The sequence below is a fragment of the Octodon degus genome, unplaced genomic scaffold (genome assembly GCF_000260255.1).
Source record: "Octodon degus isolate 3935 unplaced genomic scaffold, OctDeg1.0 scaffold00063, whole genome shotgun sequence".
NCBI classification, from domain to species: Eukaryota; Metazoa; Chordata; class Mammalia; order Rodentia; family Octodontidae; genus Octodon; species Octodon degus.
This window is the reverse complement of record NW_004524639.1, coordinates 12142557-12155017: the sequence shown is the minus strand read 5'-3', so window position 1 is coordinate 12155017 and position 12461 is coordinate 12142557.

The following is a 12461-nucleotide window of genomic DNA, read 5'->3' as shown; positions in this document are numbered from 1 at the left end:
GTCAAAATCCAGTAGTTTCCTGTAATCCCAGTGCTTGGGAAGCTGAAAGCAGTAGAATCACTGTGAATCCAATCTGCATAGTGAGACCCCATAGACTTTGTACTATATACATAAAAAATTTCAGTAGTTAATAAAAAGTAAGCAAATAATATAAAGAAGCAATTTTAAAAACAGAACAAAGAAATCAATAACAAATATAAAATTTTAGCATCATTAGCCATTACACAAATGTATAACGAAATATCACTCCACATCTGTTAGAACAGCTAACATGAAAAATCATGATACAATCAAGTGTTGAAAATAAAACTGAAAATTTAGATTGCTCACATAGGTATAATAAATGCAAAATGACACAGAAATTCTAGAAAATATTTTATAGTTTTCTTTTAAAAAATGAATATGGATGGCTTCGTAGGTACCTTGGGTATCTAAGACTATCAGGCACAAGGACCCATGTTCGATCCCTACTACCACATGAAATACTTACCATGGAACACCAGGCACGCCATGCCAGCCACCAAGACTGGGTGTGCTGGTGCACACCTGTAATCTCAGCACTGGGGAGGCTGAGACATGAGGATCACTATGAGTCTGAGCTGCATAGTGAGACCCTGTACAAAATAAATAAAAATAAATAAATAATAGCAAATTAATATGCAACCATGATATGACAATTTTACTCATGGATGTGTACTTGTAAGAAATAAAAAGTTATGTTCCGATAAACACTTGTGCATGACTATTACAGCAGATATAACTGCAAAGACAAAAACTAGAAATAAGTCAAGTGCCTTTTCATGAATGAGTGACTAAAAACTACTAAATATTCCATAGTGAATACTACTCAGCAATTGAAAGGAACACAATACTGATACAAATAACAATCTGAGGGCTAGTGATATAGCTCAGAGGACTAAGTACTTGCTTAGGTAAGCAAAGGGGCCAGGGTTGCATCCCCCACACCACATGTAGCCTTGGCCCTGACCCTGGGTGTATTGAGCCAGCCATGGAATCTGGGTGTGGCGGGGCATGCCTGTAAACCCAGCACTAGGGAGGCAGAAATCAAGAGGATTACTAAGAGTCTGACTGTAGTGAGACCCTGCACAAAATAAATAAACAAACAAACAAATAACAATTTGAATGAATGTCCAGAGAATTTTGTTCGATCAAATAGAGATAACAAAACAACATATATTATATGATTCTATCTGTATAGCTTCTTAAAATTACTGAAATGAACCACTGATCAGTACTCACCAAAGATCAACGACAAAGCATGGTGATGGAAATGTTTTCAATCTTCTACTTTTAACATCAAAATATTAATTATAATATTGTACTTTAGTTTTGCTAGGTTTTACCATTAGGGAAATTGTGCAAAATGCAAATAGCTATTTCTTTAAAATATTTCTTAAATTCATGTGCATCTAGAATCATCTCTAAGTAAAATCTGATTCAATCATATTAATTTATCTAGAATAATCACTATAATGAATAATAAGCAGTTAGTGTTAAATGAACGGTTTGAAAAATTCATCATCAGACTATTAATAGACACAAAATATTTAATATGAACTGCACAAAGATATCTGAATAGTTTAGAAGTCAAAGTCCATCAATTTTTAGAACAAAGGGAAAGTGAGATATTTGGAGTTTTTCTATATTTTACCAGACAAAACTTGGTCTACATTCTATGAAAAAGAAGACCTGCAAGATGAAAGAGATTCTGGAAGCAGAATGGAATAGCAGGGCAATAGAAACTGGAGAGAGGAAAGTCGCAGGCAGAAAAATTGGGAACGAAAGAAAATAGTGAAAGAGGTAATGGTATGACAGAATGTTCTACATGAAACTCTTCCAAACTGGAGGAATAAATGTTAGATTACATGTTGGCAAATGTATAATTCTACTGATAGGGGCACCATCATTATACTCAAGAAACAATACAATGATTGATTAAAAATCTATATCTTTGAATTACTGTTGTGCAAGAAGATGAATTCTTACCTTGTGGAACAGTAATGTATAGCTCACTTCAATATTAGAATTCTGAATAATACATGTCACCCAGAAGATCTAGATGGAAGGGAATAAAAGTGAGCAAATAATAGTTTGTATCTAATGCCATTTGTTTCTCACTAAGTTGAGAAAAACTAGAAATATCAATTGCAACCTATGTTAGTGAATATATTTGGAATGAACATTATATGAAAGGTGAAAACTACAGGAAATAAAGGTTATAGAAAATAGTATGAAAACCAGAAAGTCAAATTTATTTGACTCACAGGACAGGCAATTTAATAGAACAGATGTGGATGAATAAAGACAATTTCTTGTAGTTCTACGTATTATATTAAGGAAATAACTTGATACTAAATTAAATTATTTTAATAATAATTTCAATAATAAGTTAAAATTTGAATAAAAATGGAAGCCCTTAGTCTAAGGCGGGTAATATTCCAAAATGTAAAAAAGATGAGTGGTAATGGGACCTCAGGGTTGTAGGCTTACCACTTCCTCGTGATTTTACATTGGATGTGTCACTTCACCACTTTAAGTCTTCCCTGAAAGAAATAAGAACATAACATTTAGATACCTTAGGCCCAGTTTTCTTTAAAAACAAAATGAGATAACTTATTTAAAATTGCATTGCAGGGGCTGGGGAGATGGCTCAGTAGAATAACCGCTTGCCTGGCAAGCTCAAGGGCCTGAGTTCAATCCCCAGTTCCGCAAAAAATAAAATAAAATAAAATAAAATAAAATTGCAAAATGCAACATTCTATGTAAATGCGGATGAATCTGGGCAAATGTTGCCCTTATGTGTAAAAATATTAGTGCTACTTTTAGGTGTCAATTTTGATTTTTAAGTTTTGTTTTCACTTCGTTCAGTGGAATTTGAGAGAAATATCTTAATTATCACAGCAGATTTGTTTTTTTAGTTTTTATTTTGCAGAGCTTTTTATAGGTTGGGGAAGAAAAGAAGTATGACTCTTGCTGGAGGAGAAAGTTGAGTTCCATTTTAGAAATAATGGCAGGAATTGCGTAACTATTTGCTTACTCCAAACAAACATTTATATTTTATTTATGTTCATGTTAAAGCATGAAGATTAAACTAAGATTTCTGTCATGTGTATTTAAGCTCAGGTACCTTTGAGCTTCTTCTTTAAAGGTTGTATTATCAGCTCTAATAAGGTGGAAGTGTTCTTTACCGTGTCTATTATTCAGCAAACCATCAAATTACATGCAAGCTTTTCCTATCTCGATCACTGTCAGGAGATCGTTTGATTTTATGCTTGTCAAAATTAAAAGAGTTTTGGGTTGGCCAAATAGCTCAGCGGATTAAAGCGCCTGCTTAGGCAGATGCAGGGGCCAGGGCTTCTGTCCTTGGTGTGCAGTGCCGACCCTGCACCCAGGAACACACTGAGAGGGCGATTGAGACTGGGCATGGTGGTGCATGCCTGTAATCCCACGAGTCTAATCTATGTAGTGAGACTCTGTAGATGCTTACTAAAATAACACAAAAAAAGTTAAATGAGTTTTAAAACAACTTAAACAGCCAAGTGAAATGTTTAAAATAACTGCAAAATATTCAATATTAATAAACATCTGTTACAAATTTTAAGTCATTATCTGGGAAGTTTGGAAGAATCTATTAATAGTACAGTTTGGGGTGGGTTTTTGTTTTGTATTTTAGAGAAGAGTCTACAGGGTGTTCAGGCTCTCACTACTAGATCGGACTCCTACTGATAGGACTGTTTACAGCCTCCCAAAAGCTGGGATTGCAGGCTTGAGCCACCACGCTCAGTCTCAATTGCCATCTCCGTTAGCCCCAGGGGTGGGGCCAGCATGGCAATCCCCGGGTGCAGTGTGTTTTTTTAGTTATTGTGTTAGAAAATGATGGCAGGAATGGGGATATTGTTATGGATTGTGTCTAGGTGTCCTCCCAAAGCCTCATGCAGTCTTGGGGCAGCCTCTGGAGTTTGTGATTGATTACTGTGTGTGTGGATGCTGCACTGGCCCTGGGGCAGGTGATTTGCATTACAATGTAAGGCAGGAAGAGAAGCTAGCTGCTTGAGCTGCTGCTACCCCTCCCTCCAGCTCTTGCTCTTTGCTGCCACCATGAAAGGTTGCTTTCTGCTATGTGCTGCCCTGCATTGGACCCACATGAGTATGGACTGAAACCTCCAGTAAGTGTGAGATAAATAAACCTTTCCTTCCTTTAATTTGAGTGTCAGGTATTTGTCCCAGCAAGGAGAGAAGAGTAACTAAAACAGATATGATGGCCAATATTGTCTGCCCCAGTTAAAAGAGAATTTGAAGTCTAGTAAGATTTTACTTGAGTAAAAGTTCATAATTATCTAACATTAGACAGAATATAATGTGAAAAAAAAATCATTTTGTATAGTGTGCCAGTTGCTTTTGTAAAAAATAACCCTAAACATATTTGTGACACCATGTCTAATCACCTGATTTGATAGAAAAACAATAAGAAAGACTGTCTTTGGGTAACCTAACAGCCACAGTTATCTCATTTAATTACACAATAGATAAATAAATAATTAAGAAAATGCCAGCTAGTTTTTGTTCAGAACCTCATATTTTGTATTACAATCACAGTCTTCACCTTTCACCACAATACTACTACCCAACTTTTGTTCTAATGGTTTATTGCTCATTTTTCTCCATAATTTTATAGAGAATCAAATAGCAATGAGACAGTTTCAAATCAAATTGGTAGGACAGTTTCAATAATTAACACATTGCATACATTCTTCCTAGTGGTTAATTGTTGTACAAGATGCAAACTTGATATCCTATTTACAAACACCATTAGAATAAATCCCTCTATTCATTAAGATAATTTAACTATATATCTATCCTAACCACTTTGAATACACAGATACCAAATGGACATTCATCTGTATCCCCTTTTGTGTTAAGTTCCATCATTTAAATATTATAGCTGTGTAAACTCAGCAAAATATCCTAAAAGAGTTCAGTAGTTCCTAATAGTATTGGGTCTTCCGCTTGACTGGCAGTGTCAGAAATTGTTGATCTGAGTCCCCTATATCTCTACATAACAGCATGGCTTTATTTCTTCTATTTTGTTTTTGTACTTTTCTGCTGGGTGGTTAAGACCAAGGTAAAGCAGGACCTATGCAACAAGAGTTGTAGCTTTTGGGTCTGATAAGGTCAGTGAAATCCCCTCAGGATGTATCCTGAGATCCTGTACCTCAGATTGTGGAACCTTTGTCAGTGTCAGCCATGTGGATGAGCTTTATTACTTATTATATTATTTTTTTTCTGTCTGAAGAAGTATTGCTTCATTTCTACATCTGTTTATGTAGCACTTATTTACTTCCTTCAAAAATTATTTTGTAATTTACTCTTCTAAGATATACTGCTCGTTGTATTAAAATGAGTTTTATCACTGCTATATCCTAATTTATTATTAGTTATCTTCTTATCTGAAGCCATTGTCTTTGTATGTTATCTTAACGTGTTTTTAAATGATGGTTATTACCAGGAAATCATAGGATGAGTTGAAACTCATTCGATATTTAGTTTAAGAAGGATCTTTGATGGCTTGATATGTAAGATGCGTAGTTGGAGACTGCAAAGGATAGAAAGAAATAGGAGTTGCAAACATCATAAAACCCAGAAGCAGTTCTTAGACAACCTACAAAATTTAATGCATGGATAGACATAAAAGAAACTAATAATTTCATTCTTATTTGTGTTCTCACTTTCTTCATAATGTTCTCTGAAGCACTACTATGAAATACAACCTTGATGTAATTTTTATTTCTTTGTTTGTTCTTGGAGTCATAATAATCCATTGAGAAATTTCTAAACATAATTTATTGTCATGCTTTCTACTAATGTTCAATAATTTTAACAGTTAAATTTATGGCTTTATTTTTAAATAAGATTTTCTTTCTAGTTTTCTATAGAAAATTAAATTCATTGTTTCTTTTGTGCATACCAAGATATTTCAGCTTCACTTGTTCAGTAGTCTATTGTTTTCTGTAGTGAATGTTTTGTCCGTTTGTCAAAAATCACTTGAACACATTAATGTCTTTTGTCCTCCTCTGTAATGTTAGCTGCAGGGTTTTTGTGTCTGCCTTTTATCATATCAAAGAAGGACCCATCTATTTACAGTCATTAAGTGACTTTATCATGAAAGGGTATTGATTTTATCATTCTTATTTTTCTATTGAGATCCACATTTTTTCTCTCAATTAATTAATATGATGCATTACATACTCAAGTGACATTTTTGACATTACCAGGCCTATTGCTGTATTTTCTCCATTCATATTTTCATGAAAAATATGGTATTAGATTTACATATGGTGTTTGCTTGTAACCTCTTTAGCTTTGACAGTTTTTCAGGGAGTTTTCTTATTTTTTATGACCTTTGTAGTTTTGAAAAATACTAGATAGTTATAATTTAGCATTGTCAATTGGAATGTGTGAAAGTGATCCTAATTAAAAAAATAAGTGGAATTATCAATTTGGAAAAGAATCATACATAATTGCCTTGATCTTCTCATAAACCATATGAAGTAGTACATAACTATACACTATCTCTGCTTGTATTAACCTTGAAAGTTTGATTCAAGGGATATTCATGAGACTACTATATTCTATGAAAGCAATCTACCAAGTCAAACTACCATTTATTTAAGCAGGCAGCTAATCTTCACCTCTTGGCCAAAGACGAAGATATTTATATTATTTGGAGTTTTTCCTATGAGAAAGAGCCACCTCCTTTCACATTTAATTATTTGTAAAATAATGTTTTTATGAATTTATGAATCCTTATTACATATTTAGAAATATAAGTACATAATTTGTTAATTTGTTTCTTAAATAATTTCAGCTTTGACCATTTGTAGTTTTTAATGATTGGATTTCATACATTTTTAGAATGCCCCTACATTTTGTGTGCTGAATACTTGTATCAATTCTGGTACTCAACATTTTTGAGGAGATACACTTCATGTACTGATTTGTAATTTAGAAAGTGCTGTACTGCCCCACCCCTGGGGCACAGGAAGATGGTGGATGTGGTGGGGCCCACCTGTAAAATCTGATGTTTTTGTTGGTAATTGAAAGGGTATTTTGGAAAGATATTATATTTTAAGACACATTTAGACAGAAAGAAGAATGAGACAGGAATCATGAAATATGTTGCACACAAAATTAAAATAATGTATTGAATGTCTATAATATTACATGTATTCTACTGAAGGATTTATGATTAGCATACCTTATGACTTTATTTAAAATCATTTCTACCTTCTGTTTTTCATTTGCTTTGTGACTATAATGTAGCATCCAATTAAAATAATCTTAAATTCTTTGTCAAATGACTTAACAGTGAAAATAACTAATAAATGTTAGTAGGTCATATTGTATTACAACAATACTCTCTAAGTATAATTTCTTATTTTATGTGACAAACTCATCTGAAAATCCTTTATAGCTTACTATGTACTTTTTTAAGATAAAGGTATTTTCATGCAATAACTTTGGGTAGATATTGTGAAAAAATGTGATCCTATTGAATTTGATATTTGTTTTTAAGCCTTGATGTAAAACCTTGTAGTAACTTTGTTAAATAGAAAAATATTTAAATTTAACAGATTACATTCCAGGATAACTCTATGTTGGTCTTTCAAAAGCTAGATAGGACCAAGAATGAAACTGCAGAGCTAACATATTGACTCAGTCTTTTTCTTATAAAACTGTATTCAAGGGCTGGGGTGATGGCTCAGTAGAATAAGTACTTCCCAGGCAAGAGCAAGGTCCTGAGTTCAATCCCTGGTTCCGGAAAAAAAAATCTGCTTCACTCATCAAAATTTACATGAATATATATAAAGTTCTGAGTACTATCCAGAGCATAAAACATGGTACTGATGTAAGAGGTTTTATACTATTTCTTTATTTTTTAAAGAATATCAAATAGTGATAGAAAAAAACAACATTTGGAACAAAAAAAAATTCAGTCAGATAGTGAGGTTAAGCTAAACTGCCTATGTTATAGGGTAATAATAACACTAAGCTTCTCTTCTGGAGGATTAACAACTTGAGTTTGAAGACCAAAAATTAGAGAAAAAGAAGGGCTGCAAGGGCAACCAACATTTTGGCTCTAGCCTTTCATGACCAACATAGAGTTATCCTGGAATATAATCTGTTAAATTTAAATATTTTTCTAATTAACAAAGTTACTAAAAGCTTTTACAGCAAGGCATAAAAACAAATATCAAATTCAATAGGATCACATTTTTTCACAATATTTACCCAAAGTCATTGCATGAAAACACCTGAGTCAGTGAAGACTCAGGACATAGGAGAACCTGTAGTGAAACATCCTGTTACTCAGTGGTGTCCGAAACTTTCTGATCAGTGAGATTATGGGGCCACAGAGGAAAGTGATCGATAATGTAGAGTGTGCTTAAGGAGAGTCACATGGAGAGAAAAGATTCTTTAAGGCTTTCATAGGGAGCAAATTGGTCAAGCAATGGCCGTGACTCATCCACATGGCTGAGACTGACAAAGGATCTACAATCTGAGGTTCAGGGCTTAAGGGTTAAACGCTGAGGTGATTTGTCTGACTTTGGCAGATACAAAAGTTACATTTTTTTGTTATATAGGTCATGCTTTAACTAGATCTTAACCATCCATCAGAAAAGTATGAACATGAGGTATAAAAGGGAAAGCCATATTAATATGATGAGCTGTAAAGGGCTCAAGCCAACAACTTCTGACATTGCCAGTCCTATGGATAACACACTATTATTAATGACTACTGGACTATATTGGATTATTTTTTTGAATTCATGGACCTACAATAATTAAATGGCAATGGATTACCCGTCTCTGACAAAACTAAACAAAAAAAGAGCATACAAATGAAGGAGGAACATTTTGCATCTGTACATGGAAAATAAGATAGACATACAACTATTTTGTCTTAATTAGACATGATACCTTGTCTGTTTCTTACACTATGAATAATCACTATGAATACAACAATTTGCAATGTATTAATTATTGAAACTGTCCTACTAATCAGTTTTGAAACTGTCTTATTGCTATGTGTTTCTCAATAAAATTATTTTAAAAAGTAAAAAAAATCAAATCAAAAAAACCTAACAAAAAATTTTCACTAAACAAACTAAAGGAATTCAATAATGCTGTATTGCATGATGTTATCTTCAAATTAATTGTTTAGGTTACCAGATGCAAATGTAGATTTGTTTAAAGAAAAAATGCATTAAAACAACAACAAAAGGACAGCAAGATAGCTCAGTGGACTAAAAAATCTGCTTAGGGAGGCTCATCCACCGGTGTTATCCCCAGTGTGCTGTACTGCCCCACCCTGGCGCTCAGGAAGAGGCTGGGTGTGGTGGCACCCACCTGTAATCACAGCACTTGGGATGCTGAAAACTGCAGGATCACTATGAGTCCTATATGTGCAGTTAAATCCTATAGACCCTGTACTAAAGACATTTAAAAAATTAAAAATGTTGAAAGAAATTCAAAAGGAAGAAGAATTAAAAAATGAGCATTAATTGCACCTTTCAAAAAACAAACACAAATTGTTCACAGAATTACACAAACTATTCTGCATATAATGTTTGGTGATATGCACCCTCAGTGAAAAGATCACAAAGGTCCCATAATCATGGATCACTTTCCTCTTTGGCCTATAATCTCCTTGATCAGAAAATTTGGGACACTGCCGAGTTACATGACATTACAGTAGAAGGTCTCATATGTCCTAAGTCTTAATTGACCTTGCAAGGCTAGAGCCAAAATGTTGGCTTTCTTTGCGGCCTTCCTTTTTCTCTAATTTTTTGTCTGCAAACTTAGGTGTTTAACCATACAAATAATGGAACCTAAGAGAAAAAGGGGATACAGATGAATGTCCATTTTGTGTCAATGTTTTCAAAGTGGTTGGGATGGATATATGGTTGTGTTCTCTTACTGAATAGAGGGATTTGTTCTAACAGGTGTTTGTAAATAGGATATCATGTCCGCATCTTGTACAGCAATTAACCACTACGAAGAATGTATGCAATGTGTTAATTATTGAAACGGTCCTACCAATTTGATTTGAAACTGTCTCATTGCTATTTGTTTCTCAATAAAATTGTGGAAACAAAATAAATAAGGCAAAGAGCAAAAAAAAAAAAAAAAAGAAAAGATCACAAAGGTGTGAGGTAATTCATGAAACAATAAGAAGTAACATCATTAGTGAAAAGGTGAATTACAGTGAAGAATTAATATAAAAAATTCTGAGAATTATTTTCCATGTATAATTTTGCATAATTACATATATAATTATTTGTAAATTATATACAGCTGTATGTGTGTTCAAACATTAAAAAATAAATCTCAATTTTTTCTTTTTTTTGGTGGGGGGGAACTGGGGCTTTACTCAGGTCCTTGCACTTGCCAGGGAAGTGCTTATTCCACTGAGCCATCTCTCCCTTCCTAAAATCTCAATTTTATGTAAATAAGTGTAGGTGTAGGAGGTCTTCCGGCTATCCTGCACACACGGGACCTGTCCAGTTAAAACTCAGGTGCAGTGTGAATGAGAACTTCTTCCGTGCCCTTGGTACTTCCACCAACTCTGCAGCCCCCCCATGTCTGCCAAGTGAGAACTTCTGCCGTGTTCTCAGGACCCCCAGATCCAGCCCCAGCCCAGGTCCAGTGACTGTGTAGGAGAGCTTCTTCTCCCCGCTACCGCACCATGTCCCCCTCAAACCCAACTCAGGCCTGACATACAGGCCTGTGGTGAAATTCTGAAGCTGCATTCCCTGCAGAGAAAGTAGGGGACAGAACCACCCAGCTAGTTCAGGAGAAGAACATATTGCCAGAGGAGCACAATAGGTTCACTCACAAGGAGAGCAGCAGGAAGCAGCTGAGGACAGCAGCCAGACCCAAGACAGGCACAGTTGGATAAATTCAAACTTTTTAGATCTGCACCTGAATTTCGGTAGGTGCTAAGGTTATAACTACAACAAAGCTCTACAACAAAGGTCAGAAGAAAGTGCTATAAAAACTGAAAATGAGAAGGAGCAAAATGCAATCTTGGACCCCAATCAACCCATAACAAGTGCAGAGGACACTAACACAGAACAAATGGGGAATCACACAGTTGAAACCAATGAATCAAGAGCTTTTAAAATAAAGAAATTACTGCAAAAAGGTATAGCAACTCAGATTGGAAATTAAAAAAATCCCTGAAATAATAGAATATGCAGTAAAGAATCAAATGCACAAACATATGGAGGAAACCCAATGCCCACACAGAACAAGTGAAGAGGACACTAGCTGAGCTAAAATGTATGAATTAATAGTGTCAAAAGTAAATAAGCAACAGCAGAAAGTTATAGAGGAACACAGAGCAGAATTATTTTCTGAAATAAAAACAGAATTCTCTGAAATGATAGCATCTGAAGTAAAGAATTAAATACAGAAACACAGGGAGGAAACACAATATGAAAAAAAAACTGCAGTAAAAAAATTAATAACAGCTTCTAAAGAAGACATGGATAAAAAATAGAGGAGATTAGAAAAATGGCAGACTCCTTGAATGAGCAATACAGGAAAGAAATAGATCACATGAACAAGAGTCACAGAGATATAGAGGAACTTAAAATCACAATCATAAGCTTCCACATTCATTTGAGTGAAAGTGAAGACAGTTTCAGATCTTGAAGAAGCTGCTGCAACTAGTAAAAAGGTAAGAAATGATCTCTTAAAAACAACTAGGATGCAGGAAAAAATCATTTATCACTTGCAAGACGATGCAAAGATGAACAATGTGAGACTGATAGGTATCAATGAGAAAGAAGTAGTCAATAAAAATCACATTAAAAATATGAGCAGAAGTAATATCAGAAAACTTCTCAAATATAAGGAAACAATCTGACATTCAGGTAAGTGAAAAATACAGAATGCCAAGTAACCTCAAATCAATCAATTAAAAATACACAGAGACATATAATAGTCAGGATCCCAGAAATCCAGCACAGGAATAATATACTGAAAGCCACTAGACAAAAGAATCAGATAACATTCAAAGAAAACCCATCAGAATTATGGCCGACTGTGCTTCATGAAACATCCAGGCAAGAAGAGCATGGAGCAGAGTACTTCAAGTCCTCTATTGAAAAAATTCCAGCCCAGACTACAATACCTGCAAAACTCTCTTTTAAGATTGATTGAGAAGTGAAATACTTCCATGACAAAGAACAGCTAAAAAATTTCGCGATGACAAAGCCAACCCTACACAGGCTACTGAAAGATGTTCTAGAGAGGGACCAAAATGATCATAAGTCCACGAATGAGATCAGAAGTAACCAATTAAATAGGGCAAAAAATTAAACACAGGAGAAAAAGGAATAAACAACAACATGTAAATAACATGTCAATCATAA